Source organism: Molossus molossus, unplaced genomic scaffold (assembly GCF_014108415.1).
Source record: "Molossus molossus isolate mMolMol1 unplaced genomic scaffold, mMolMol1.p scaffold_m16_p_1, whole genome shotgun sequence".
In the NCBI taxonomy this organism is placed as follows: domain Eukaryota; kingdom Metazoa; phylum Chordata; class Mammalia; order Chiroptera; family Molossidae; genus Molossus; species Molossus molossus.
The window spans coordinates 131,237,783-131,262,833 of NW_023425344.1; the positions used below are offsets into that span (position 1 = coordinate 131,237,783).

At 39.5% G+C, this 25,051-nt stretch overlaps 1 long non-coding RNA gene across 2 annotated transcripts in view; it reads right to left on the bottom strand.

Annotated features, from left to right (window-relative positions):
• Positions 1-1,619: 1,619 nt before the first annotated feature.
• The window catches only part of LOC118626623, a 50,015-nt gene continuing 26,583 nt past the window's right edge, over positions 1,620-25,051 (bottom strand). The window contains exons 2-4 of one of the 2 annotated variants that reach the window (XR_004958928.1): positions 17,780-17,984; positions 2,065-2,248; positions 1,620-1,822 (exon numbers count right to left, since the gene is read on the bottom strand). This is a non-coding gene — a long non-coding RNA (uncharacterized LOC118626623). The remainder of the gene's footprint in view (positions 1,823-2,064; positions 2,249-17,779; positions 17,985-25,051) is intronic. The other variant, XR_004958927.1, reaches the window with a different exon arrangement.

Genomic DNA, 25,051 nt, shown 5'->3' on the forward strand with positions numbered 1-25,051 from the left:
CTGTTGTAGTAGGTGTCTTGTAGGGTCCTGTGGCACAGCCTCCTGGTCAGCCTGCTGGGTCCTTGAGGTGCATCCTTCCTGTGGGCTTTACACTCTCTATTGTAATTGAGTCTTGATTGATGTTGGCAAGTGAATGGGAGGGATTTACTCAGGCTTATCAGGTGCAAGGACTGGCTGTGCCCACTATCCACCAACCTCTGATTACCTAGGATGATCAGAAGTGCAGGGGCCCACCACACAGAGCAAGACTTACTTTAGTAGGCTTTACCACTGAGTTCATTCCTTGAGTGTGTCACTTGTGGAGGTGGTTAGGTGGTAGTGCTTTGACATCGTCTGAAGCTGTCCACTGGGTGTGCTGACTCTGGGGCAAGGTCAGCCACTGCCTGTGTTCTACCCAGGGCCACCAGACATAAGCTACAAAGTGGTCTAGAGATGGCTGCTTCTTGTGCTGGGCTTAGAGGTGCCCAGGCAAAACTAAGCTGTGAACAAAGGCTGGCTGCTTCTAGTGCCAGGTCTGGGGCCACTTAGCAAGACATATGGGGCTCACTGTGACCAGATGCTGCTTGTTTGAGAGAATTTAGGAAAATCTGAAGCAGGAGCCAAAATAGACCAATCCTATGGTAAAGACACTGGAAACAGCTTGGGTGGACCCAAAAGTTAGGTGGAGCAGGGCCTCAGGCTATCACCAGGGCAGGGCAAACAGTGTGAACCAGGTTGCTGGAGTCTCAGATATGGCTCCCATCTGCTAGCCTCATGGAGGAAGGGCTCACCAAAGGAACGCTGGCCTCAGCTAGCGTGTATGTCTGGCAGAAAGTTGCCTCTCCAGCCCTTGCCTCGATGCCAAACAACTCAGTTCTTATTGGTATGTTTCTGGTGCCTTTCAAGCTGCCTCCCCCAATCTGGAGCCTGGAAGGTGTGAGTCTTAGTAAGTCCATGCGTGGGCCCTTTAAGAGGAACTGCCTGGGGCTCTAGGAGCCTCAGCTTCCCTCAGCCTCAATTCCCACTGGTTTTTACAGCCAGATGTTATGGGGACTTCTGTTCCTGGCGCTGAAACCCTGAGCTGGGTGCCTGGTGTGGGACGGAGACCCCTCACTCCTCACATTGGATGTTCACAGCTGAGGTAGCCCTCCTAATTTTTATTCGCCACATGTGAGTGTGGGACCATCTGTGCCTCCGCCCCTCCTACCAGTCTTGTTTAATTTCATAGTTGTAGGACTTCCATTCAGCTCTATTTCAGACAGTTCTGAAGGATGTTTGTTCTGTACTTTATTTGTAATTTTGATGTGGTTGTGGGAGGAGGTAATACCGCGTTGACCTATAGTGCCATCTTGACCAGAAGTAACATAAAGATAATTTTAATGACTTTAAATTAGATGGCATAATGTTCCAGCCACGCCTTATAATGACTTTCCAGGCACTATGTCCATGTACCAGAATATTCATGATTTTCTGAATACTGCTCTTTTTCAGATGAGAAAAGTGAAGCACAGAGGTTAAATACTTTCCCAAGGTCACAGCTTGTAAATGTTGAGCTGGAATTTAAGCCTAGGTAGTCTAGCTCCAAAGAGCTTTCATGCTTTCAATCCTTGCATTATGCTACTTCTTAAAAGAAAAAATTTAATCCAAACATCTTGCAATAGGTATTATTTTTATTTATTTGCTTGCATTATAGGATTCTTCAAGCTGGGGGTAAATTTATTGGACAGATGGTGCTATTTTATTCAAGGTGGCTACTGACTATTTCCAAATGCTAAAAGAATGAAGAGTTAAGGAGCCAGAAATACAAATGAGCTTGTTAAATTCATTCGTCCAGGCTTGGTACCTGCAAGCCAAGAGAGAATGTAAGTTATTATCTAATGTTCAATCGTTTTGAGGTCCTAATCTCTCATCCATGTTTGGGCAACTAGTCATAGAAAAACCTAGAATCAGCTGTCCCAGGCTTATTAGAACACTCACTTATTGGATTTTATTTTTTTACCCCCCCCTCCCCCCCAAAGAAGTCACTATCAACAAAATACTCTGAGAGTCTGGGTTATTTATTTATTTATTTACTTACTTACTTACCTATACAGCAACTTTTAGTGGCTGCCTTAAATTCATATAGTTTTGATCCAATCTTCCCCATTCAAATAATCTTTAGAATGAGGACTATAAGATGCTCCCACAGTTTCCATTTTGTCCTTTGACTGTGTTCACCAAGTCAGGAAAGTAGACATGTGTGCTAGATTGGTTCCCAAAATCACTGGCTCTGAAAAAATATCAATAACATTCCCTAAAATTTCTGTTTGAATACAGTTTTTCTATTGATCAAATTCATAATTTTCTATTACTATAATTAATAAGAAAAATACTTTGTGCACCTATCCTACATAGAGTGTTATATGGACACAGGTTGCCATGGGTGTTACCTTCATGACAGTAACTGTTTCGAGAGCACGCAGATCAGGAGCACTCAGCTACAGTCAATTGAATTCTGACAACATCCATTGAGTCTCCTCTGTGCAAGACCTGACCAGGCTAGGTGATATGAGTGAATCAAAACTCTGTAAGATATAATCTTACAGATGACTACAACATAAAGCAAACTAAAGAGCTACAACACTAAAAAAAAGTCATAGAAATGATCTAACTCAGAAATGGCAAATATGTGGCAATGAACTGCCACACTCCTTCCCATAACCATGGCAGATATTATCAATAAATCATAGTACTCTGTTAGTACTCAGCCCAGAATTAGCCTTAAGGAATAATAATGTCTATACTAATAGCTCTCTTGTTCACTTGCATTTTCTTTTTGAATAGGACAAGAAGGAATGAAGTTACAACTGCCAACTTAGGAACATCCATTGGGTCATGCATGTAAACAGAAACAGACTGTCACATGTATCACAGCATGGAGAATACTTAGATTTTGGGGAAGAGGAGCTGTTTTCAGGTATTCAAATTTTCACAATATTCATTTAAAAAACCATGGTGGCTTCACTTGCACACTTCTGGAACTTTATAATTGGGAAGAAATTGCTACATGCCTCATAACTCATTCTAACACCCAGTTTGTTGGGACATCTTCATATAAAATCTGCTTTGGAGGTTTAAACTCCAAAGATTATTTTAGACTAAGGTGAAAGAACAAAATAACTAAATAACTACACTGAGAAGTGACTAAGCCATCCAAAGCAAACTATTCCCTTCCCTCCACATTCCTGAGCAGCTATGTATGTTCTTCCTACTTTTAGATGCTTACAATTCTTGGTCACCGAGTTAGTTATGACAAGTTAAGAGCCAACGTATTGGTTTTCTTCCTTTATGGACACCCCCTCTGAAATGTGAGTAAAGCAGATGTGGCTGCCCTCCCTGGCAGCCTCAGAGTTCTCAGTGCCAGTCTTGGCGAAGTCGCTGAGCGCTTCCTCCCTTCTCCAAGAGAAAATTTGCTCTAGGAGGAAGTGAGATATTTCAATGAAGGTGCTTGAAGGTCAGTGTCTGCCTTATCTCCACTATCTAGCACAGAGCTGGTCACACAGCAGGTGCTTAATAAAGATGTCTGAACACAGCAAATTAATCAATGAATGAAAAAATCAGTAGAAGTTCTCAGTGCACATCTCTGTCCCCTCCCAGATCTTCTCTTCAGACACAGATAGGCCTTACTTTGCTCTCCTTCTCTCCCCTTCAGGGTTCTGAGGCAGCCTTTCCTGGTCAAGGATCTTCTGCCATCCAATAGGTGCTTTACCCATGCAGGGCTACCTGACCCTCCCTAGAGACTCTAAGTCTGCCATCCCCATGCCCATCACTTCGCTCTGCAAAGAGCCTTCTTTAGGATCCTCCTTCCTTCTAATGCAGCCACAAAATTGTAAAATAGCAAGGCACTTTTCTTTCTCACAAATAAAATTGTCTTGTCACTAACGTATTTATCATTTTCTTGCTCCCCAAAGGGAGTAATCTTTTTCACAGCAAAAGATTTGCCTTTACATGCAATTCAGTGTGATCCTTGTGAGTTTATATGTGTGGAAGGAGGAACTAGTAATGTAATAGTCTGCACAGAGAGGGTGCCCTAGATGTTTTGTGACTCTGAGGACAATAAAACCCTACAAATATTGATATTATGTATAAATACAAATTGGCAATTAGAGGGACTTCAGCTCAGACCTTATCTCTCCATAGACAAAAGGCTTCTTAAGAGAACCAGGATTTCATATACTTAAGAAAAACACGAGTTTTCTTAAGACCATAATCTAATGAGTAAAAACACATTAATTTAGGCAGACTCTGTGAGAGCTCCCTAATTCTTTCTAGTAACAGGCTACAAGAAATAAAAAATTCCTATTTTGCTAGCTCTTTATCCCTTTCTCCTACCTTTTCTAAACATTCCCTACCCCTTTCTTTCCTCTCTGCACACCCATATGCACACACAGAAACAGAGAGAAGATGTGTTCAAGTTGTCAGATAGAGAATTCAACAAAGTAAAAACTAGGATCTCTGGTTGAAAAGAAACTATCTTTTTGCAACAATTTTCTACTAAAAAAAGTCAGTTCCAAGAACTCAGCTCCTTTTCAAATGCATTTTGCGTGGTAAAAAAATCTACATTCCATTCCTTGGAACTTAATTTTTATTTGATTTTATTGACGCTGCTCTATTGGAATGTGTATTGCTTGAGCCCCCACAGAGAACTGAGCAGGTGTGAGTAAAGCAAAACATCTTTTGTTAATAGAAGTACACCCTGGGAGTTCATGGAGACACTGTAATTTCAATTGCTTTTATGAAAATTCTGTAAATTCCCATGTTGTGAATTTCAAACAGAGCTTGGGAGCCCAACAGTTTTTAATACAGGCCAGAGATATGGTTATTTATATGACTGAAATAAATGATTTGCTTTCTTTCTTCTGAAAAATAAATTCAGGTATGCAATTAGAATGTTTAAACTGCAGAAAATGATATTAACTTTAGGTTGGTTCTCACAGGTAAAAGGGAGATCTTACTGTGATCAGCCTATAGAAAGATGACTGTGGGTTTCCTGGGAAACTTCTGAAGCATGAAGGAGAGCTCATCCCACCAAAATGACTTCATACCAGCACTGCTCATTCCCAGCTCAAGTCTTTACACATAATTATATTTAGAAACCAAAGGAACAAGCACAGGTTCCCCAAACCTTTCAGCTTAAGGGATGGTATATTAATTCTCTGTCTGCGTCTCAGCCTCTTGGATCAGCTGCCACAGAGAATCTAGGGGTGAAGCCAAGCCCAACTTTCTTCCTGATTTGGGGCCAGATGCCGATGGTGCTGCACTCTCTCAAGCTGGAAGGAAAGACGTAAGCTTGGTAGATTACAAAATTGCATGTGTCATTCGAAAAAGATGTCAGAATGCTTTATTTAAAACTTTGTTTTCTCAGGTTGTGTTGCCCGAGTGTATTTTGGCATAGACAACTTTAGCTTCAAAAATTCCAAGATGTATAAAGAGTTTCACATAGCTGAAGTTATTATATTTGGTTATATGCCACTAACACCTTTTCCCCCTTCATTCTTGTGGAGGAGTGAAGTGATGACTGAATTCCTACTAAAAATGTCATTCTCTTTTCTTTGTAACCATGGGGTCTATTCTTGATAGGGTCATTTATCTGCTCCAAAAAGAAAAATGTAGAGTTCATGATGGGATGAGACCTTGGAGGATTTCTTGGATAAGGTTTTTAGAGTGAAAGCTTTCACCATTCCAGGACAACTTTCAGAAAATTGTCTAGCATTCTACACTGGTAAGCTTGCCAAATTGCTCGTTCTTGGCTGGAACCATGGGCACTTGAAGGCCTCTCTTTCTCCTATAGAACAATCGAGTATTGCTTGACAGGAGCTAAGCATACTCGATGTCTCTGAGAGTGTTTCAGGCTGAGGATAAACGCCTGTAAAAGACCTGTTTCAAGAGACATCTTAACATCCACTTAGTCATGCCGAGATGAAGGTCACTTATTGAAAAGAACAGATGTACCTTTTAAAAACATATGTGCTCATGGTTTTCTCTGCTATCTGGCAATTGGGTGGAGTAAGTAGGGTTTTGATGACCCTTCCCCCCACAAACTCCTTAATCAGACTCATTGGGCATAGCTATTCTTAAGTGTAAAGGTTCTAATAGACTTGAGGACACTCTTGTACAATCCATAAACTTTTCTGAAAACAGTCCGTATGGGCAGGGACAAAGTTTAATCTCCCAGAAGTTCCCAACCCTTGCCAATGACCTAAGCACATAGAAACTGAACCGGGCTGGACTGTGTGTGGTAACATCTGTCCCAGAACCTTGCTTTATTTCCAAGCTGCATTACCTCAGCCTTTCAAAGTTACCACAAGCAATGTTAGAATTTAATTTTGATCCCCTTGGCCACAGTGGATAAGAACATTCTCTAGAAAATAATAAATGGGAGTCAAAAAAGTGATGCTCCATAATTAGTCAATGGAGAGTAAGAGATATGCCATGTTGCTTTCACAAGTGCTTAAGATCCTGCCGCCAAGACTGATTCTAAGTGGGTTGTGATTTTAAAAGGCCAGTAAAATGTGGTGATTCTAGGAGTGATCTGGTGATGGGGAAAGTGGGAAGATCAGGAAATTACTCAAAGGCCCAGCTGGGCCTGGTGTACGAGTTCCCTGAGTCACCTGCTCACCTCCATCCAGCCAGAGCTAAACCAACTCAAGCACATGATGAAAAAGAAGGAACAATGTGTTAGGTGTTAGGAAACCTGAGTTCAAGGTACAAAGCTGCCCTGGAGTAAGCCATTTTAGTTATCAGAGCCTCCTTTCTCACCAGCAAAATGAGAGGTCTGGTCTGGACTGGACAGCATCAGGCTTTTGTGGGGTCGGAGGTGAATCTTCCTGCACACTGGAAGTGCTGTACTGCTCACGATGGGTGAGCCAACTACCCTTCCTGCCCCAGGCAGGTCATGGTACGGGTGTAGCAAGGCCCTGGGAAGTTCAAGGATCAAAGTGCTGGGCTTCTGGGAAGGCAGCTGGGGCTTTTAAGAGGGCCCTGACCAGGGACAGGAAAGCCAAGACTGGTGGCTAGCTCCACCTTCTATCCAGAAAAAGGAAGAGATTAGTTATGACATCTCATTTTTCCAGCATCTCAGCTGTAGGAAACAGCTCCTCTAACCTCCCAGACCCCATGCTAGTAAGAGTTGGTGTGTTCCTCATCTGTATCCCTCTAACATCCTGCCCCTCTCTCCTGTTGATTGCAGAAATACTGGGATGGAAATATTTTGAAGTTACACAAATCACAATCATTTAGTGAACCAGATGCACATTTATGCCCAATTACCACACAGTAAGAGAGTGAGTAAGAGTGTTAGGGACACTGTCAGTATAACGAGGCTTATTCAATTATCCTACTATGGCCTGTTGGTGGATGCTCTCAGTCTTCATAGTTATGGAAAATAATTGGATCATTCTTCTCATTTATCATCCAAACACCCACATTTATAGATAGTAAATAATAAGATCTAAACTGGTGGTGCTCCAATACTCATATGTAGAAGAATGTTAAAGTTTTAGAATGTTTGTTGAAATTCAGATTCCTTGTCACCAGAAGTCCTGGGCTTGTGGGGTCTGGGGAGGAGCCCAGGAGTGAGCCCTGTGAACGAGCATACCAGTGTGTCTGATGCTTGTGGTCAGGGGAGATACAGACTAAACTGCCCACCCCTCTGCTGGCTCACATTACCAAAATGCCTGTCTCCCATCTTAGACCTTAGCTGGGTCTTCCTGCCTCCCATCCTCAAACCTAGTAACGTGACCCTCCTGAGCACTGAACCAGGATTCACGGCCAAACATTATCCCTGGTGGGGATAATTATCCCTTAAGAATCACCTCCAATAAACCTGAGTTCAGTTTCTCCTGTTATATTTCTTCTTTTCCCATCTGCCTCATTTAACTGTATTGAGCTAAAATGGGTGCCCTAAATGTTCCTATTTGGTTACATTATTTATGCTTACATTCCCTCATGTTTCTTCTGGGAAATCCCTTCCAGTTCTAACTTGGGATTCCAGAGTCCCTGTTCTCCAAGCAAAGGCCCTAGGGGTTCCTCAGTCTCTCCATACTTCCTACATGATGGAATTAGGGACAGCTGGCTCCCAGGACCTGGTGAGCAGTTCCTAGAGAAGGGAACCCCCCATGCCAGGATGAAGTGGAGTCACTGTAGGGGCTTGGCCTCCAAATGGCTGTCCCCTGGGCTGCTTCTTGGCCTTGGGTCAATGAATTCTTTTTTTCTCCAAGAATTCTTGACCTTGTCCAATTGCTTTGATTTCCACTCTACCCACCTGTTTCTTGGGATCAAGATTTCCTTCTTTCTCTGGCTCCTAAGCCTTGGGATCAGCCATAAATACCCTCCTACTCTCCAAGTCCTCAATGAGCTACAATCCTTTAATCCTTTTGAAGTTAGAAACAGCTGGAAACAGTCTGAGGGTAAAAAGAGCAAACAGAGCTCTGTGGATGTTAAGTCCAAAGTCTCCCAGGACACTTTGTTCCTCAGACTCCTCAGCCTGTCACTGGACACCAGCCTGATGCTGCTTGTTCCTCGGAGGCCTCCCAACCCAAGGGGCTCTGCACTTCTGCTCTCTCTCTTTAACAGTCCTTCTTCCTATTTCAGTTTATTGATTTAATTTCATGCCCTGCCACCTCCCTAGGACAGAAAGAAATTGGGAAAATGCTCATGATGAATATTGGGATTCCCAGTATTTGTATTTTAGAAATATAGTCAGACTGTTCTTCTACTATTTACTTTAAAAACAATAGCAGCAAAATAATGCTACACTTCCTTCTAGGAGCCAGGGCTGGTATAAAAGCATGAAAACGCATAGGACACTTGAGGTTGGCATCTGTGAGTATCTAGAAATGGTAGATGACAGTCCATGAGCTACCACACCAGGGAGCTGCAGTGTCTGTCTGCCCACCCAGCATGCTTTCCCTCCCTCCCAGCTCTGTCTGCTTAATTCAGGGGTTCGCCAGGAAGGTGGCCTAGAGCAGAAGGCTTGGGTTCTGATATAATGAGTGATTTAACCTTTCTGTGCCTCTGTTACCTCATCTGTAAAAGTGAGGTGGTGAAAACCTACCTTATAAGGATTGCTGTAGGATTAAGTGAATTAATTTACAAAAAGCACTTGGTGCATGTCAGAAACGCATTAGACAGTATCTAAGTATTAATACTTCTTATTAGTATTTTGGCTCCATCTACCTCACCCCTTTGCATATCTTTTAGTTCCTTCAAAGATCCCCAACACTTTAATTGAATTATAACTCTCTTTCAGGTAGTCAAAAGCAACATGTTCCTTAGTAAGTTGCTGTATCATTTTTCTAATGTATAAAATTTCTTCATATCATTTTGGTCACATTAGAGAACCCACAATGCAAATGAACTTACATGCAGCTAATCAATAGAAATGAGGTTTGTTGGACGCGGAAATTGCATTGGTTCATGATCTTTTTCTATGCAAGCAATCAGATTACAACATTAGTAGAAAAGGAAAAAGAAAACTCAGCTTGATTACCACACTAGTACCAGGAACCTATAAACTGCATTTTAAAAAGATAAACATTGCTGGCCTCTGGGGCACCCTCCCCAGAGAAGTAGTCCCCAGAGCCCACCTTCACAGCTGCCCACAGCCTCCACCACCTGCACGGTAGCAGCCCCACCAGCTCTGTTCTGATGTACATGCTGCCAGCGCTGCCCCTCATGTTCTGTTGTGGCATTTTCTAGACTGTGAGAGCTGCCCAAGTGGGCTCTTAAAATTATTGTTCCAGGAACCAATTTTTGTTTTTACAGTGCTCTGGTTACAAAGTTACATACTTTTGAGTGGCTACTCCAACCATATTTCTTCATAAACTCCTAGTACATAGTTTTGCAGAGCACCAAGTCTCTAAGGAAATACTATCACATTAGAGGAGAAACACCTGTATTATTATCATTACCTCGAAGACATATTTCAACACTTAATTTCAATGTGTTTACATTATCTTTGTAAATGTATTTCAAGGCTTAGCTTTAAGTCATGAAATTACCAAAAAGAAAATATATGTGCATTTGCCTGGAAATTAGATATTGTTCTAATACCCTTTCACCATAGGTAGCATTGAATAATTGTTGACTAATTTCTAAGATCAATTGAAGATAACATCTAGACTTTAGTTTCTAAGCTACATACTGATAATATTTTTATAAAACCATTTTATTTTGTTTATGTCCTATTTGTTCACTGTCATAGTTTCTCTCTCTCTCCTCCCATCTTCCTTCCCTTCCCTGTTTTTTTTCCCTCCCTCCCTTCCTTTATTATTTTTGAAGTAGAGGGCTAATTTTATTAAAGCCTGTGTCTTAGTGACTGTTTTTAGTACTGTCAGTGTGACCCATTAAGCTAAGAGAATATTTTATATTCCTTGGAAAAAAGTGAAGAAAAAAGATACACCATATTAATAATATAAACTTAGAGAGATCTGCCAATATTTCACAGATAAGTCTTCCATTACCGTTTCATGGATTATGTGATTCATTTGCTCTAAATGATGATGACATCAAATTGGGAAACTTAACTGGTGTTCATATAGAATATACGCTTTGCTATGAAACACATACAGATCAAATCCTTGCTATAGAATTTATTGAACATTATTTTCTTTATATACATTATTTATTTTAAAAATCATATGTAACAAATTAGTAACCAGTTGTTTTATTTTATTTTATTTTTTCCATTACCATTTATCCCCTCTATACCCTCTTCCACCTCTACCCCCTCCCTGCCCTGCCATCACCACACTGTTGTCTATGTCCATGAGTTCTCTTTTTTTCCCCTTTTTTGCTCATTCCCTCCCCATCCCATCACCCAAGTTTCCCACCAGGGCTGTCTGCCAGCTCTCTAGCTATGAGTCTGTCTTTATTTTGCTTGGTAGTTCAGTTTGTTCATTAAATTCCAAATATGAGTGAAAACAAATGGTACAGTACTTGTCTTTCTCTGACTGGTTTATTTCACTTAGCATAGTGTTCTGCAGGTTCCCCCATGCTGTGTAAAAAGGTAAAATTTTCTTCCTTTTTTAGTATTCCATTGTGTATATGTACCACAGCTACTCATCTACTGATGGACACTTGGGCTGCTTCCAAATCTTGGCTATTGTAAACAATGCTGCAATTAACATAGGGGTACGTATATTCTTTCAAATTAGTGTTTCAGATTTCTTAGAATATATGCCCAGAAGTAGAATCACTGGGTCATAAGGCAGTTCCATTTTTAATTTTTTGAGGTAACTCCATACTGCTTTCCACAGTGCTACACCCAAGTGCATTCCCACCAACAGTGCATGAGGGTTCCCTTTTCTCCACATCTTCATCAACATTTATTGTTTATTGATTTATTGATGATAGTCATTTAGACAGGTGACATCTCATTGTGGTTTTAATTTGCATTTCTCGAACAATTAGTGACATTGAGCATCTTTTCATATGTCTATTGGCCATTTGTATGTCCTCTTTGTAGAAGTACCTATTCTGGTCTTTTGCCCATTTTTTAATTGGAGTGTTTGTTTTTTTTGTTTTTTGGTGTTGAGTTTTACAAGTCCTTTATATATTTTGGATATTAACTCCTTATCAGATGTATCATTGGCAAATATGTTCAGTGGGTTGTCCTTTCATTTTGTTGATAGTTTCCTTTGCTGGGCAAAAACTCTTTAGTTTGATATAGTCCCATTTGTTTATTTTTTCTTTTGTTTCCACTACCCAAGGAGATATATCAGAAAAAATATCACTGCAAGATTTTTATGGTTTCCAGTCTAACATTTAAGTCTTGTTATAGAATTTATTGAACACATTATTTTCTTTATATACATTTAATTTCAAAATCATAATAATATCTAACAAATTAGTAGCCAATATTGTTTTAATGCTTGCTATATACTAAGTATTCCAAGTATCTGAGTGGTATTAATTAATTTAATCCTTAAATCACACCCTAGAAGATAAATACTCTATGCCCATTTATCTGGAAAGAAAACAGGCATAGAGGGGCCAAAGGTCATACAGCTTGTGTGTGTGTGTGTGTGTGTGTGTGTGTGTGTGTGTGGTGAAGCCAACATCGAAAGCCAGGCATTCTGACTTCAGAGACTGCAGAATAAAGATTCCTACCACTATGCCACCCCAAGTATCATCCCCATTATGTAGCTGAAGAAACTAAGGCTTGGAAAGAGAAAGAGCCTTATCCAAAGTCGCAGATGTTCAGTGGTAGAACCAAGATTTGAATTACAAACATAATTACTTGACCACATCAGTCCTTCCTGAATGTTTATGCTTCTCTGTCATCTCCATTAGATCCTCTGTCTCTTGAGTATTTTTAAGGCGTAAGGTGGAAAAGCCTCAGTGCTTTATTACTTTTGAATTTGCATGTTTATTATTTATTTCTAAAGTATACATAGAAATGAGAATATCTTGTTTAAACAGAAAATCTTTGGTAAAACTTAGATCAATTAAAAAAGTTCTCAAAGAAAATTCTCAAATGTACCAATACCCCCACCATTAAAAACTCTGAATTAATTTGGCAGAAAACTGGCCATTCCTAATAGCCTTGAGATATATCCCATTTTTTTTAGAATTCCCTGTAAGATAAACAAAAAGATAAGAAATAGAAACTAAACCTGAGAAGACCTTATGGGAAAGATCCCCCAGATTCTCCACTACCTGTATCATTCAAAGGGTTGAATAGAGAAGCGCATGTTCGGATTAAAAGGCACACACTCCACAGCCTGAACCAGAACAGGGCAGATGCTCCCAAAGGAAACTGGACAAGCTTCTGACTCTCCCGTTTTGTTACTGTGATATACTGGATTGGCACTAATTAGACAAATTTCCCCAAGTTTTGAACCGTGAAAACCACATTTCTGCATTCTACCCCACCTCTCCCTCCCCCCTCTGTCTCTCTGTGTGATCAATTACTTCACCTAGTAATTTAAAGCCAGAATGGTGGCAGAAGGTAGGATAGAGAGAAGGGGATGGGAATATTGGAAGAATAATTGAGCAGCTTCCACTGGAAGAAGCTATTTGCCAATAAACAGGCATGCTGTTTGTAGAAGAAAAAAAAATAGGATTTGGCTGATAAAACCTGACTGGAGTCCAGGAATTCTGCCCTATATGAGTACTAGATTTTATAATTGAGCTGGATTCGACATATCAATCATATTCTTCAACTTGGAGAGGAGAGGGGTGCTTGCCAATGTCCAGACCTCACTGGGCCAGTGCAGCCATCCCCCAAGTACTATGAGCTAATCCCTTCTCCAGAGTGACAGGTGCTGCCACATCTGGAAATGCAGGGATGATTACGCCCTCCCACTAGATATGTTGTTCAGCCAATTACTGCCATCAGAAAAATGCCAGACCCTTGTTCAAGGTGAGTTTAATCTGTGGGACTGTTCATATTTCAGAGCTGCCCGTTGGCTCAGGGTGAGGTTCATCATTCAGATGAACCCACATATTCACCTCGCTTCTTCCTCAGCTCCACCCTGGGTCACTCACTCCCTTGTAGGTTTTACCTGCAAGCACTCTCACCAAGTCACTACACAACAACTCTCATCTCAGGGTCACCAACCTGAATAATCTACTGAATAATTAATAGCCATTTAGGTATACTGGATATCTTATAAATACTGGTGACACAAAACTCTTTATACATGCAATTTTTTTCTTATTTTATAGATTTCAAATTCAGTTTCGAAAACTACAGAGCCAGGACATTTTTTGGATCTTGAACTGCTTTGCCAAATTATTTTTTATAAGGTTTGTCCCAAATGTACCATCTCCAGCACCCTTTCAAAGCAGGAGTGACAGCAAAGCAGCCAGCAGCGAAGCCAGCGTTATTCCAAATGATTCAGGTTCTCTTACTGCTGTTTGTATATACTGGATTGCTGATGAGGTTGAACACTTCCCCATATTTGTGTACTAATTGTAAATCTTTCTCAGGTGAATTTAAATTCTAAGAAGAAAACTGTATACCTGGTTTCTACAGTTTTGACACCACAAGATTTGTCTCACCATGTGTGAGGGCTTTCAGTTCTAGGTGAGACAATTCCAAGTTTAAAAACTGGGCGAAGTCAACAGGACTGTTTTTCCTGTGCAGAAAGGTTAAAGTAAAGCAGATGTGAAACTAGCCTCATATCTCTTTTCTCCTACTATATTATTTGTTAGGGAATGTTAACTGTTGAACCCACATGCAAAAGAATGCTGAAGAAATAATTTAATAGTCATTAAAAATACTTTTCATGTCATTTTATTAATAAAAAACAAATGTACTATATAACCTGAGCATAATTATAATAAATGACCTCATTGGCCTTTTTCCCTGTTTCCATGGCAAATTCTCCTTATTATTTTGTTCTACTTTCTTCCTTTTCTTCAAGTGCCCTGAAAGTGTATCCCCAAATTTCTATCCTTGTACCTTTTATTGTACCCCCTATCCTTTCTCCCTGGTGATTTATTTAGAGTGTGAAATTAAACTATCTAGAGTGGATTTTCCAGATCTTTCCATTTCATTCAGGAGTGTGAAATTCCTCAGGATTGCCCACAAATTCAGCAGTAGTCTCGCACTGACAGAGAATGTTAGCAATGAGAGCACACTCTCAGAAGAAAGTGCTGTTCACTGAGAAATGCCACAGAGATAAAAATGGGTGTTTCTATATCATTCCCATATCACCACCTGGCCACTGATCCGGTGAGTAAAGACAGCTTGTTTTCCAGTTTATGTGCTTCTTGTTATGGACATAGAACAGAAGTCAACAGACATTCAGCCCAAGGATTTTTCTCTTTAGCCTGTGTTACGACGTTAAGTTGCATACCAATATCAAAAAACTCGGAGATTTCACATCTAATTATGAGCTTCTATTAAAAAAGAAACTATGGTAATATTAAGCTCCAAATTCCTATATGAAGAGAATCTATAAAGCCTGGTAATGGCCCTGGCCAGTTTGGCTCCGCAGCTAGAACATTGGCCCATGGACCAGAGTCTCAGGTTTGATTCTGGTCAATGGCATGTACTTCAGTTGCAGTGTGGTCCCCAGCCCTGATCGAGGTCATGCGAGAAGCAACCAATTGATGTGTCTCTCTCATATCAATTCTTTCTTTCTTTCTCTCTCTCCAACGCTGTCGAAAATAAATGAAAAAATATCCTTGGGTGAGGATTAAAAAACAACAACACAAAAACCTGGTAATGACTCCCTTATTTAAGTGAGGCATGTACCCTCCAGCTTAACACAGTTCCCACCATTCCACATTGCCTTAAATCTCCTTATACTTCTTTACCTCTTTGCTAATAACTTTTCTCCCTGCCTCCTTCATTTCTTCCCTTATACACTCTTTTACTGTCTGAGATTCTCTCCCCTCATGTTCCTCAACTTTGCCCTCAATGTGTCATGGCCTCTTCAGAGTTAGAATCTGGTTTGGTGTCATTTCTTCTGTATACCTTTTCTGACTGCCCACCATCACTGCCACCTGGTTAATCATTGACTTCTACTTATTCTCTGCGACACATATACCTGCATGTACTTACCTATAAACATTGGACAACCAATGTATATTGAGAGACTAGCATGCTATAGACCCTCTGAGAGGAGCCGCATATATGAAATCAAATAAACTAAGGTCCCAGGCAGCATGGAGCACCCAGTTTGTGGAAAAGGCTAAGACAAAAGGTTGAGTAGGGTGTTGTAGAGAATAGAAGGCCACTCCATCTGAACAGGCTTTTTAGAGAAAATTATTTATTTGATCTGAGATTTGAAGGTCAAGAAGGAATTAGCTTAATTAATAAGTTGAGGAAAAATGAATTTTAAAGAAAAAAAGCTTAATCTGAGAAGGCACAGAAGCATAAAATACACAGTGTATACAATAAGTTGCAATCACTTCTATATTGCTACTTTTCTGAAGTAGCAAAAATGAGGCAAGTATTTTAACCTACTTCCTTATTTCAAAACCATGGTTTCTTTTGATTCCATTTTAAATTGTAGAATTACATATAACTTAAAATAAAATCAATTGTATTTTGAAGGAAGATTTAATGTTTAACATAAGACCTACATTTTTAATCTTAGTTATGTGACTTTATGTGCATATTAAGCTGGCTATTGAGCTTTCTTTGGAAGCAAGAGTTTGGAAGAGAGTTGGGAGCAAGAACACAATACAGGCCATTTTTAACATCAAGCCTATCATGCTGCTTTGTTTTCAGAGCCAGTAATATAAAAGTTAAAGAAAAAAGTTTCATAAATATAGTCAATAAAAACTAGATAAGGGCATGCAAAGCATGCTCATTTATTCTGGGTAAAATAAGAACCTATTTTACCAAAAAATTTTTCCAAATAAATTTCTGCAAGTTACAACAAAATCAGATTTGTTCCCCAAATCTCTTGGGGATTGCTTGGCAAATATGAAATGTTAACAAGTCAAAATTTCCTCCAAAATTTCCAAATGGAATTTTCTGTCATAGTATCAAGAAAATACTACCTGAATTTATCTTGCAAGCAGACTAGATGATATTTTACATTTTTCCCTGACATCACTTTTAAGAATTAGGTCAGAAAGAGAAGATACCTTTTTCTTTTTAAGAACAATTTGTTCTCCCTATAGCTGAGGTTTATAACTGTCTGAAGTATACTTAACACATAATAATATTGGCATTTAGCTCTTAAATTTTCAGGTTCCATATACAGAATTCCAAATATGCCTGCTAATATGTCCAAGGTTGAATTATTAGTTTGAAGATCTGAAGTAGTTGGTAGTTTCCTTGATGTTCTAAAAATAAGGCCCCTGCATTCTTTAGCCAAATATGTTTCTTTTTTATAACTAACAAACTTCAAGACAGAACATAAGAACTTTGTCATGAACATCCAAATATTCAAAGTAAGGCATATAAAAAACAAATAAAGTAAGGCATATATTCTCATATACTTTTCATAGGATTGACCACCTTGACAATAATATGAATAACTCTCATTCTCATAGAGTGCTAGGCAGTGAATAACTGTGATTGTCCTCCTTGATGAATTCCCTGGTCCATATAGACATGTAATTAGTTTTTATTTTAAAAAATACAAACATCTAAGATTAAAATGTGGATGGAATTTTAAAATCATACTATATTTCCATCTAGCAACAAGGTAAAAGTTGGCATTTATTGAGTTTTATGTCTTTCAAAAAAAGTGGTTTTCATATAGATATTGTAATTTTTTGTTAAATGTATTCTGTGTTTTTGGTTTTTTTTGCTGTTGTGAAAAGGAGGGTTTTATTTTCCATTTATATTTAACTGGTGATCACTAGTTTGGTAGACTGTATTATTATTGGTCATTATCTACTACTCCCTCTTTGATAAAAGGATTATACATTCATGTCCATTAGATATAATTTGCAATACCTTTTTAAGATGAAATGTACTTCCTATCCCCGTTTGGGCTGGCCATGTGAGTTACTTTGGCCAATGAATGTCAGTGGATATGACATAAACACATCGAAACAGAAGCTTTAAATTCAATTGTATGATTATACTTACTCTGTTGAGCTTTTGTCCTTTGGCATTAAAGTGCCCAGGTAGAGGTTGCCCCTTCAGCCTAGATCCTGGAATGAGAATGCTTGTGGAGCAGAGTAGCAGCCAACTGTCAAGAACTGTGAAAGGTCTCATATTTTACCTTACTTTCAAGCTAAGATATTAAATTGCCAGTTTCTTGGATGCTGACAGAAGATACTTAACTCCTGGATCAGAGACAAAATATAGCAACCAGAGTATCATCATGTTTGTGTTGGTTACCTGAGTCTCCACTCCCAAATTGGTGATGCAAAGGAGCCCAGATGGATGCCTGAACACATAGTAGGTTGCATTACAGGAGAGGAACACTGAACTTTAAATCTCATCATTTCATAGCAAGCAGTGAACAAGCCGGATTCTTGCTGCAGAGGTGAAAATTACCTTCTCCTGCAGGGTTGCTCAGTGTAAACATAATCCTGAGAAATAGCTGGGTAAAAATTAGTACAGAGAAAAAAAATCCACTTATATTTGTATATTTATCTTATATCTTACCACCTTACCTGCTCTTTTATTTTAAAAGATAATTTAATATAGTTTCTTAGGGTTTATTGGTATAATAGCATCTTCTGCAAGTAAATGAATGCCCCTTCCTGGATTTATATTGATTATTTTGTTTTCTTGTCTTTGGTATTAGCCTAGGTTTCCGAAACAATTTTGAATAATAATGATGATAGCAACTATGTCTTTTACTAAGCTACAAACCTACCCCTTTGATGCTATGCTTGAGATGCTAGGGCTGGAACTTTGTAAGCTATGTTTGTGCTTTGCAAGTTTACTCCCTGTTAAACAGTACTGATAGAGAGTTCACAGGCTGAAGAAAGAAGAAGGTACTTGTTCCTTCCTGTTTGTTTTCTGGGGCTTCTCATTTGCTCCCTGTTCTTATGAGCATCATCCCACCAATGCTTACTCATCTTGGCAGCTGCAGTTCCTTCTCATAGCAGCAGCAGAATCCCATGAACAATTTTTTCAACATGCGTTGAAACCAACTCATTGCACCGCAACCCCTCAGAGATACTAGAAGTCTTATTTCATTTCTAATAGGGCCCTTTTAAAAAATCCAACCTCCCTTCTTGATCCCATTCAATCATAGGATTGTAGCTGCTTTCTGCAACTGCTACCTCTGTGATCCCGAGTTCTCTGCTTTTTAAAAACTAATTTGTGAATAATTTGGGACCTAGTTAATATTTCTTTATATTTCATTTTCTCTGCTAATATAACTGGTATGGCTTCTGCCTCATGACTGACCCTGATTTTAATCGTGATGGCTTTAGCCATTTGCCTTTTAGCATTATGGTTGCTGTGATGTTTTTATGTTTTGCTTGTTTATTTTTTTTATAATTGTTGTGAAAGTTTATCAAATGTGTTTTTCTATATAATGATAAATGTATATTTTAATTATTAATTTAATAAACTAGACTTTCTTTGATAATATTGAATTATCCTTATATGTTTGGAATAAACAGCTAATAATGCATTTGTAGCCCTTACTATACATGTTTAAAGAATTTTATATATATTAATTCACTTAATAAACCTACTTGCTCATGCTTATAATTACATTGCCACATTTAAATTGCCAAATGTTTATTTAAAACATATTAATAATGAAAACTTCGGGAAGAAGGAAAAATGGTGGCGGAGTGAAAGGAGCTACACAGACCATCTCCCAGGACCAAACTGGATTTGCAACGAAAATAAAGGCAAATCGTCAGGAAGGGGCAACCAAAAGACACCTTGGAGGATCACATAACCAGGGACACCGACTCAATCCTGGTAGGCTTGCAAGGACGTGAGAGGGGACCAGGAACCCACGGTCCGCAGCGGCCTGGGCAGGGACCAGGGGACTGTTGCCGCCTCGGCTGCGACCTAGCATGAGTCCTGCGAACTCTGCTGCCTGCTAAGCCCTCGGCTGGTGCCGAACGGACTGGCTGCGACCAGGGGATTAGGCAGGAGGCTGTTGCCTCCTCACCTGCGAACTCTGCCTCCTAAGCCCTCGGCTGGTGCAGCACGAAATCGCTGGGACCAGGGAACTCTGCTGGAAGCTGCTGCCACCTCGGCAGTGTCCCGCTACCACGACTTAGTCCTGGGACTTCTGCTGAGTGCAACGCCCTTGGCTAGAGCTACAGCCCTGGCCACCCTTGGCTGGAAGCAGCACCCTCGGGTTAAAAGTCCCAGGCGGCTCCACAACGCAGAGTCTAGACAGAGGCTAAATTGGCAGCTGCCACTCACCTTGGGCTCCAGCAGAGGGAAGACAGACTGGACTGGAACTGTGTGGGGACACTAGGGTTTTGGAGGGTGCTAAGAGCTTTTGCTGAGTGCAGGACTGTGGTTATTTTACATCTTCCCAGGGCCCTGGGGAGAGGCGGAGGCCCCTCCCTCAGAGATTCAACCCCACCTGGTGGCCATTGAAATGCTAATTGAGGCCCATTAACAACCAGCAGCTGCCCCACCCTCAGGAAATCCTCTTACACTGAGCACCTGAGGGAGTTTTCAGGCAACTCAGAAACCAAGGTTCTCCAGGTGACATCTACTAATAGCCTCCAGCAAAAAAAGCTAGAGGATAACTACCATTTCCTGCGCTAGCAACACTAACCAGAAAAGCTAAGACTTGACGGTGGTGTTTAAAGTGGGTCCTTCCTGGCCCTGGCCGGTTTGGCACAGCGGTTAGAGCGTCAGCCTGCGGTCCACAGAGACCCGGGTTCGGTTCCCGCTAAGGGCATATACCTTGGCTGCAGTTTGTCCCCGGCCCTGGTTGGGTTGTGTGGGTGGCGGCCACTCGATGTGTCCCTTTCACATCGATGTTTCTCTCTCTTCCTCTCTCTCCTTCCCGCTCTATCTGAGTAAAAAATGGAAAAATGTCCTCGGGTGAGGATAAAAAAAAAAAAAAAAAAAGAAAAAAAGTGGGTCCTTCCTGGCTCATCCAAACCCAGGAGAGGGAGCCACAAACAGCAGAACACCAACACCCACAGGGAAAATTTGACAGACTCCAAAGACTACTGTGATAGCCAAAATGGTGAAAAACAGAAACAAAAGCCAAATGAAAGAACAAGAGACCTCTACGAAAGATGAGATAAATGAGGTGCAGTTAAGCAAGTTAACAGAACTAGAATTTAGAGCAATGATGTTGAGGAAGCTCAACAGCATGTGTAAGGATATGAGCACCATTAGTACAGACATAGAAATGTTGAAAATCAACCAGTTGGAAATTAAAAACCGACAAGAAGAAATGAAGAATAACATATCAGAAATGAAAAACACATGGGAAGGTCTAAAAAGCAGAGTAGGGAAAGCTGAGGACCGGATCAGTGAATTAGCAGACAGGGTAGAAAAAATCAACCAATCAGAAAACCAAAAGGAAAAAAAAACGATTAAAAAACAGGAAAACAGCTTAATAGAACTGTGGGACAACTGGAAACGGAATAATATTCGCATCATAAGAGTCCCTGAAGAAGAAGAAAATGAGCAAGGGTTAGAGAATATATTCAAAGAAATAGTGACAGAAAATTTCCCTAATTGGTGAAGGAAGAAGGTATTCAAGTTCAAGAAGCACAGAGAGCCCCAAGTAAGAAGAACCCAAACAGACCCACACCAAGACACATAGTAATCTAACTGCCAAAAATTAAAGACAAAGAGAGAATCCTAAAAGCAGCAAGAGATAAGCAACAGGTTACCTACAAAGGAAATCCCATAACGCTCTCAGCTGACTTCTCAACAGAAACACTACAGGCCAGAAGGGAATGGCATGAAATAATCAAGGTCATGAAAAATAAGGATCTGAATCCAAGACTACTCTACCCAGAAAGGCTATCATTCAAAATAGAAGGTCAAATAAAGAGCTTCCCAGACAAAAAAGGCTAAGGGAATACATTAGCACCAAACCAGCACTGAAAGAAATGTTAAAAGGACTGCTGTAATTAGCAGGAGAAATGGGAAGAAAAATAGAACCACACTAAACAAAAATGGCAATAAATAAGTACATATCAATAATCACCTTAAATGTAAATGGACTGAATGCTCCGATAAAAAGACACAGAGTAGCTGATTGGATAAGAAAGCATGACTCATCTATATGTTGTTCACAAGAGACCCACCTCACAACAAAAGACTCACATACATTGAAAGTCAAGGGATGGAAAAAAATCTTCCAAGCAAACGGAAAAGAAAAAAAAGCTTGGGTAGCAATAGTCATATCTGATAAAATAGATTTCAGAAAGAAGGCCATAACTAGAGAAAAAGAAGGCCACTACATAATACTGAAAGGATCTATCCAACAGGAAGATATAACCTTGATAAACATATATGTACCCAATATAGGAGCACCAAAATATATTTAAAAACTTCTGGAAAACTTCAAAGGAGAAATCGATTGCAATACAATCATAGCAGGGGACTTCAACACCCCGCTGACATCACTGGATAGATCCTCTAAAGAAAAAATTAGCAAGGACACAGAGACTCTAAATGAAGCACTAGATCAAATGGATTTAATAGATATCTACAGAGAATTACACACCAAAACTACAGAATTCACATTCATCTCAAGTGCACATGGGACATTCTCAAAGATAGACCCATGTTAGGGCACCAACTAAGTCTCTACAAGTTCAAGAAGATTGAAATCATATCAAGCATCTTCTCAGATCACAATGGCATGAAACTAGAAATCAATTGCAAGAAGAACATACAAAGACATTTGAACACATAGAAGCTAAATAGCATGCTATTAAACAATGAATGGGTCACCGAGGAGATCAAGGAAAAAAATAAAAAACTTCCTGGAAACCAATGAAAATGAAGACACAACAACACAAAATCTACGGGATGCAGCAAAAGCAGTTCTGAGAGGGAAGTTCATAGCACTATAGGCCTACCTCAAAAAACGAGAAAAATCTCTAATAGATCATCTAACCTCACAACTTAAAGAACTAGAGAGCAAACAAAAAGAAAACCCCAGAGCAAGTAGAAGGAAGGAAATAGTAAAGATCAGAGCAGAAATAAATGACATAGAGACAAAAAAAAAAAAAAAAAAAAAACAGCAACAATTGAAAGGATCAATAAAACAAAGAACTGGTTTTTCAAAAAGATAAACAAGATTGATGGACCCTTAGCTAGGCTCACCAAGAAACAAAGACAGAGAAACCAAATACACAAATTCAGAAATGAAAGAGGAGAGGTAACAACTGACACCACAGAATTACAAAAGATCGTTAACAACTACTATGAACAATTATATGGCAACAAATTCAACAATCTAAGCGAAATGGACAAATTTCTAGAAACACATAGTCTTCCAAAACTGGATCAGGAAGAGATAGAAAACTTGAACAGACCAATAACAATAGAAGAAATTGAAGATGTAATCAAGACTCTCCCAACAAAGAAAAGCCCAGGCCTGGATGGCTTCACAGGGGAGTTTTACCGAACATTCAAAGAAGAACTAATGCCCATTCTCCTCAAACTATTTCAAAAAATTCAAGAAGGAAGACTTCCAAACTCGTTTTATTAAGCCAGCATAATTCTAATTCCAAAACCAGAAAAAGACATAACAAAGAAAGAAAACTCCAGGTCAATATCCCTGATGAACATAGATGCCAAAATCCTGAATAAAATACTAGCAAATCAGATCCAGCAATACACCAAAAAAATTATCCACCATGACCAAGTGGGATTCATCCCAGGGATGCAAGGCTGGTACAATATTTGCAAATCAATAAATGTTATCCACCACATAAATAAAATGAAGAATAAAAACCACATGATCATATCAATAGATGCCGAAAAAGCCTTTGACAAAATCCAGCATCCATTTCTGATAAAAACGCTCAGCAGTGTGGGAATAGAAGGATCATATCTCGACATAATAAAGGCCATTTATGAAAGACCTACAGCCAACATCATACTCAATGGGCAAAAACTAAAGCATTTCCCTTAAGAACAGGAACAAGGCAAGGATGCCCACTTTTGCCACTCTTATTTAACATGGAAGTCTTAGGCACAGCAATCAGACAGGAAGAAAAAATAAAAGGGATCCAAATTGGAAAGGAGGAAGTGAATTTGTCATTATTTGTAGATGACATGATACTATACATAGAAAACCCCAAAGACTCCATCAAAAGTTTATTAGACTTAATAAATGAATTTGGCAAAGTAGCAGGATACAAAATTAATGTCAAGAAACAGATGGCATTCTTATACACCAATGATGAACTCACAGAAAGAGAACCTAAAAAAGCAATCCCATTTACCATTGCAGCCAAAAATATTAAGATACCTAGGAATAAACTTAACCAACGAAATAAAGGACCTATTCACAGAAAACTACAGGTCATTGAAAAAAGAAATAGAGGAAGATATAAAAAAGTGGAAGCACATACCCTGTTCATGGATTGGGAGAATTAACATCATTAAAATGTCCATATTACCCAAAGCAATCTATAGATTCAACGCAATCCCCATCAAAATACCAACGGCATACTGCACAGAATTAAAACAATTATTTCAAAAGTTCATATGGAACCAAAAAAGACCTCGAATAGCCACAGCAATCTTGAAAAGGAAGGACAAAGTTGGAGGGATCACAATAGCAGATTTCAGGATATACTACAAAGCCACTGTAATCAAAACAGCCTGGTATTGGCACAAGAACAGGCATATAGACCAGTGAAACAGAACAGAAAACCCAGAAAGGGATCCAAGGCAATATGCTCAATTAATATTTGACAAAGGTGGCAAGAGCATACAGTAGAGTAAGGACAGCCTCATTAATAAATGGTGCTGGGAAAATTGGACAGCTACATGCAAAAAAATGAAACTAGACCATCAACTTACACCCTACACGAGAATAAACTCAAAATGGATAAAAGACTTAAATGTAACTCATGAATCCATAAAAATCCTAGAAGAGACTGTAGGCAACAAAATTTCAGATATCATACGCAGCAGAATTTTACTGACACATCACCTAAAGCAATAGAAACAAAGGAGAAAATAAACACATGGGACTACATCAAACTCAAAAGCTTCTGCACAGCGAAAGATACAATCATCAAAACGGAAAGGCTACCCACTGTATGGGAGAGCATAATTGCCAATGATATATCAGATAAGGGGTTAATTTCTAATACATATAAAGTGCTCATACAACTCCACAAAAGGAAGACAAAGAATCCAATTAAAAAATGGGCAGAGGAACTAAATAGACACCTCTCCAAACAGGACATACAAATGGCTAAGAGACATATGAAGAAATGCTCATCATCACTAATCATCAGAGAGATGCAAATTAAAACAACAATGAGGTATCACCTCACACCTGTCAGAATGGCCGCCATCAACAAATCATCACACAAGTGTTGGCAAGGTTGTGGAGAAAAGGGACTCTAGTGCACTGCTGGTGGGAATGCAGACTGGTGCAGCCACTATGGAAAACAATATGGTATTACCTCAAAAAATTAAAAATTGAACTTCCATTTGACCCAGTGATTCCACTTCTAG